Below are 6,582 nucleotides of genomic sequence, written 5' to 3'. Positions count from 1 at the left end.
AGTGGCGACCCTACCCCCTCAGCCCCAGCATGCCCTCGGGCATGGCATCCCCACCTCCTCAGCTTTGGGAAGCGGCCCCATCCTCCTGGCACACCTTAATGGCAGCCCCACACTCTGGAACCAATTTGGCGAAGATCTGACTGTTTGAAACATAGGAGGCTGTGTCTCTACCCTTTGAGATCCAGGAGATCATGGCCCACTCTTTTAAACCAAGAAGGCCCTGCTTCCCAGGCTTCTTCCAACAGTTCAGTTGATGTCTGAGCTTCTCCAAGGATGGTCCTTTTCTTTTCTTGGAGGACAACAGATGTAGCTCCTTTGGCCTGTTTCCTGCCTGTAAATTCCAAGAAGCAGACAGTGTTCTTTCCTTTCATCCCGCCTCTGACCCCTTAAGTCTAAGCTAATGGCTTTTCTACTGTGGTAGTTTGTTGGTTCCATCAGTCAAGGCTTAATCTCTTTAACAAAAGATGTGTAGTCAAGTCCTTAGTGAACATTCTAGAACAAGTATTCTTAGTTTGTACAGTAGAATTTTCTAAATCTTTAAGTTCTGTTTTCATTTTGCACAGTTCACTTTTAAGTCCATTTCTTTCCTCTTGCATTTTACTGTAACCGGCAAGGAGAAACCACACAGCCCCTTTAAGATCTTGTTTAGAAATCTCATCAGCCAGTTGATCACTTACAAGTTCTACCTTCCACTAAACTTTTGAACATAATTGAGACAAGTTCTTTGCTACTGCATAAAAAGCATCACCCTTCCTCCATTGTTCAAGCACATGTTCATCAGTTTCTTTTAAAGCCTCACCAGAAGCACGTTTGGAGCACTAGTGAAACAGTGGTTAAGAGCTTGGCGGCTAACCAAAAGTTCTGTAGTTTGAATCCACCAGCCGCTCCTTGAAAACCCTATGGGGAAGTTCTACTCTGTCCTATAGGCTTGCTATGAGTCAGAATCGACTCGACAGCAATGGATTAGAAGCACATTTAACATCCACATTTCTATCAATATTCTGTTGCTGGCACCATATGTATTCTCCAAGATGACAGAGACTTTCTCTACAGCTCTCCTCTCTTCCTTCTGAGCCCTCACAAGAATTGCCTTTGACGTCCATAATTCTACTAACTGACTCTTTAAGGTAATCTAGGCTTTTATATTATGCATCTTAACACTCTTCCAGTCTTTCCCCATTACCCAATTCCAAAATGCTTCCACATTTTAGGTATCTGTTAGAGTAGCACCCCACTCTCTTGGTATGAAATTCTGTCTAGTTTTCTAGTACTATCTAGATTAAAGTCAAGTTGTAAATTCATGTAGCAAGCATGAATTCTTAGAAGAGGAGCTCAGCCTTGGCATGTGCCTTAAAGGGTGACTTTGAGGAGGAGACTCAGGCTAGTGTGCACCTTTCACTGGATAAGTCCTCATATGCATAAAGTGCTCTTACCCTCATTATTTGATTTGTTAGACAGGAGAGCTGAACTGGCAGAAAGAAGAAAAAAGGGAGTGTCTTAGTTATCTAGTGCTGCTCTAACAGAAATACCACAAGTGGATGGCTTTAACAGACAGGAATTTATTCTCTCACAGTTTAGGAGGCTAGAAGTCTGAATTTAAGATGCCAGCTCTAGGGGAAGGCTTTCTCTCTCTGTCAGCTCTAAAGGAAGGTCCTTGTCTCTTCAGCTTTTGTCTCCTGATTCGTTGGAGATCTCCATGTGTCTTGGCATCTATCTTACTCCATCTCTGCTCACTCATTTGCTTGTTTTATCTCTTTTATATCTCAAAAGAGATTGACTCAAGACACACCCTACACTAATCCTGTCTCATTAACATAACATACATAACACATTCCCAAATGGGATTATAACCCCATGCATAGAGGTTAGGATTTACAACACATATTATTGGGGTATACAGATCAGTCTGTAACAGCTACTCCTGCTCTCTTTTGGATACTATTTGCTTGATATATTTTTTCCATCCTTTGATTTTTAACTTGTTTATGTTTTTGTGTCTAACATGTGTCTCTTGTAGTCAACATATTGATGGGTCATTTTTTTTTAAATCCATTCTGCCACTTTCTATCTCGTGACTGGTGCATTTAATCCTTTTACATTCAGTGTGATTAATAATAAGTATGGATTTATTACTGTCATTTTGTTATACTTATTTTTGTGGTGTTAGTGGTTTCTTTGTTCCTCTTAATTTTTTGTGCTAAGTTCTTTTTTGTATATGGATTTTCTTTTCCTATCAATCGTTATTGCTGTTGTTTTCATTTTTACTTCATTATTTTGGTGAGTAGAATTATTACTCTTCTTTGTGGTTACTCTGAAGTTTACCTTAATGTTCTTAAAATCAAAACAGTCTGTTATATTTTGAAATGTCTTGACTTCCTCCCCATATGGAAGTTCTATAACTACATCTTTTGGAAAGTTTGATTGATATATCTTGGTGATTTTTTTGGGGGGAGGGTCTATCCTGTATGGGGTTTGTTGAGCTTCTTAGATGGTAATCTTCTTGTCTTTCATGATATTTGGGAAGTTTTCAACCAATGTATCTTCAAAAATAATCCCAGTACTTTTCTTTTTTTCCCTCTTCTTCTGGAATTCCTATTACGCATAAATTATTCCTCTTGATGGTGTCCCACTGTGATCATTAAGGTCGTGTGCCACCCTGGCTGGGCCATGATCTCAGTGACTTCGCAGTTATGATGTAGTTTGGCAGTTGTATAATGATGTGATCACCTCCATGATGAGATTTAATATAACGTTATGACCTCCATGATAAGATATGCTATGAGTAGCCAATCAGTTGAAAGGATATTTCCTTGTGGGTGTGGCCTGCATCCAATATAGGTGAACTTGCTGGCAAGCCTCATAGTCTTTTGCTTATTCTTGTTCTTGCAACTGACTCCTGTTCATCTGACCTCTGGTTCTTGGGACTTGAGCTAGCAGCCTACCTGCCGTCTTGCCTGCCTGTCTTGAGATTTGTCAGACTTTGCAGTCTGTGAGCAAGATCCCTGCTGTCTGACTTTCCAATCTTGGATTCACCAGCCCCTGTGGCTATGTAAATCATGAGAAGCCTCCAACCTGACCCACGGACTTGGAATGTTCCAGCCTCAACAACTGTGTGAGCCATTTCCTTGATACGAATCTCTCTCTACATATGTTTATATGCTTTAATGGGTTTGCTTCTCTAAAGAACCCAACCTAAGACACCCACATAACTCTTAGGCTTTCTTCATATTTCTTCATTCTTTTTTCTGATTGTTTCTCAAACAAATTAGTATCAAGTGATTTATCTTCTATTTCACTGATTTTTTCTTCTATTGATTCAATTCTATTTGTGTGTCCCTTCATTGAGTTGCCTACTTCTGATATTTCATCATTAATCTTCTGAATTTCTAGTTGCTGTTTTTGTATGCTTTCCAATTGTCTATTGAATCTGTCATTTTGTTCTTGTATTGTTTTCCTGAATTCTTCTGAGGTTTTTTTCTGTGTTTTCCTTGATCTCTTTGAGGATTCTAAACATAAGTCTTTTGAATTCCTTTTCAGGTAGTTCTATTATTATTTCTTCCTCTGGAAGGTTTTCTTTCCCTTTATTTTGCTCACTTGTTTGAGCCATCTTAACTGTTTTTTTTTTTTTCATATGATTTGTTATTATCTGCTGTCTCTGAGACATTAAGATGTTATTTTATTTATTTATGTATTTATTGATTGTATGTTTGTTTTGTCTTGAATTTTTTCTTTTTGTATTGTTTTGTTTGGATATATAAGTGTGGATGGGGCGGGTGTCCTCCACTGTCACTCACTTGGTAGCATTGGAGTGCTCACCACCTGTCACTGGGTGGGCAAGGAAGTGGCAGGCAGGGCTAGTGCACATCACTACTCTTCACCAGGCATGCAGGGTGGCTAAGGGTGAGCTGGGCTCCCATATCCTCTTGTAAAATTCACTATTCTGAGGAAAAGTAATTAAATGACATTAATCTGCCAGTGATTTAATACATTGGTTGTTTCTTTCTCCCATAGTACAACTTTACAGTAGAAGGTAAGAAGAGCAAATGGTAAGGTAAAAGAAGAGGGGACTCATTCTAGAATAGGGGCAGCTGTTTAGAATTCAGATCTACTTAACAACCTATAGCCAGCCAACCGTGTCTGATTTTTCCCAAAAAAGGGACCAAAAGCTAGCAAAAAGTCACAATAAGGCCAAACCCTAAATTCTCATTCATCAGAATTTTTTCTAAGAATTGACATTAGTTTTGAGCCTTTCCTAATCAAATACAAAATAACTTTTATTATAAGGCAAAATAGCCACAAATAGGGGCTGGATTAGAGGATGAAACAGAAGAAAGGAAAAAAGAAAGGGACCATGAATTAAGGGAGACCCTTAGTTTGGGATTAAGAAAGTTAGGGCCTCTCCAGTGTGTGTGTGTGTGTGTGTGTGCGTGTGTGTTGGGTGTGTCTTCAGATGACAGATACCATTGTGTGGGTGGGTGGTTTGTGTGCATATGTTGGGTATGTAAGATTATTTGTGGGTGCTGTGTGTTTTACGTGTGTGTAGAGTTTGTGGATATTGCATGTGTGTGTGTTAGGTGTGTGTAGGGTTGTTTGCGGATATTGGGTATATGTGTGTGTGTTGTGTGTAGGGTTGTCCACATTTGCTGTGTGTGCTTGGGGTGTGTGTAGGGTTGTTTGTGGATGTTGAGTGTGTGTGTATATGTGTGTGTGTTTGAAATGTACCTTCCTTTAAACTTGGATTTTTGATGTTGGAGGTTTTGCCCTTAGGTTCTCGGGTTCTAAGACCACAAGAGAAGTGATATTTTCTTAGGAGAATCAACATCAATAGGACCTTCTGAACTGTAATCTTGTGGAGTCATTTTCTATTAGCCCTTAGGATAAAATATAAAAACTCTCACTCCTCTTAAACTGCGGACCAGATTTTTAAAATAAATAAATAAGTAGAAAAGCAGCACAGACATTCAGAAATGGACCAAGAGACAGAGCCAAATAAGAAACATCTCTTGTTTTGGGAAAAAATGAGTCACTCAGCCAAAGAAGTACAGTGCTGGGAGAAGTAATACCTACCCTTAAAACTCCAAGTTAGCTTGTTGTGGGCTGGGGAATTTTTTAGTACCCTGGAGTTATTGTTTTTTACTATAGAATTTCTGAGAACCTATGTGGGAAAGAAATTCCTGGATGGAATTTAAATGATAATAAGAAGAATATTTAAGATTACATTCAACATTTTAATGCTAACTTATGTTTATGTGAATACTTTTCCATTAACTCATCTATCCATCATCCACCTACCCATCAATCCATCCTTCCATCCATACACAAAACGTTTACTTTGTGTTTACAGTGCACGGGCAGTGGTGACACAGACAAATATGACACAGCATCAGGGTGGCACTCACAATTCATTCAGCAAACATTCATTTTCCTGTTCTGTGATAGCCATACAGGCTGTCTCCACCCTCATAGAACTCACATTCTAGCAGGGAATTCAGACACGAAGTAATTATAAGTTTATTTTAAAAATTATTTTAGGTGATGTCTGGGGGTCAAGGAAGGATTCTTGGAGAAAGTTACAGAAATTCAGAGATCCTGGGCATGACAGGAGTTAGCCAACCAAAGCAAAGGTGGTGGAAGGGAAGGTAGAGGCAAGAGATTATCCCAAATATAGAAATATCTTGTGAAGGTTCTGGAATAGCCCTAAGCCAGAAGTGTGGGATGTTGGAGGAAATGAGAGAAGACTTGTGTGGCTGGAACACCTAGGGGATGGGGAGAATAGGGTGGCTTGGGGCTGGTAAGCGAGGCAGAGCAGGATTAAGTGGAGTCTTAGAGGTCATATTTTGAACTTGATCCGTGATAAGATCAAAGGATATCAGTTTATCTCTTGAAGATGAAGAGTGTTTCAGGGTGTTGGGATAAGTGTCCTGAAGGGGCCTCCCTTAGTCTACCATCTTCAGTTGACAGGGGGACACATCTTCCTCAGGCCAGGCCTCTAGGCCGCAGCTCGGTGCCCCATTGTGAATGCAGCATGTGGGAGTCAGTCTAAAGTGAAATTCTATCTTCACTTAAGGGCTAGGTTTGCATTTTGGGTTCAAAAGGAAGAACTAGCTATGAAAATAGAATGTGAAAAGGAGGAAATATTGTTTCTGGTTTTTTATTGTTGTGTTGGTCTTGGTGTTCATCAGTAGTAGACAACACCAGTGCCTTTGTTTTTCTGTATTATCTACTAAATTCTAAATGTGCATGAACTAATGTTCATTTTTCATTCAATACAGACAATTTCCCCATCTGACCTGGATTGGACCTGACTACAACATTTTGTTGACTCACGATGGAGTTGAGTTTGTGGATTACATAATAAATTAACCTAATTCTGCATACCATGTACCTAGATGTAATACCCAATATAGATTTGAGAGTGTGTGCAATTTCTTGACTCTCAAAGACTAAGAGTTAGAAAGGCGTGACATTTTTTTTTCTTTTTTTTTAAATATATTTTATTGTACTTCAGGTGAAGGCTTACAGAACAAATAGTTTCTCATGAAACAGTAGTACACATGTTGTTTTATGACATTGGTTAACAAC

The sequence above is a fragment of the Trichechus manatus genome, unplaced genomic scaffold (genome assembly GCF_000243295.1).
Source record: "Trichechus manatus latirostris isolate Lorelei unplaced genomic scaffold, TriManLat1.0 scaffold00198, whole genome shotgun sequence".
NCBI classification, from domain to species: domain Eukaryota; kingdom Metazoa; phylum Chordata; class Mammalia; order Sirenia; family Trichechidae; genus Trichechus; species Trichechus manatus.
The sequence above is the reverse complement of the archived record's forward strand: the minus strand, read 5'-3'. Positions refer to the sequence as shown.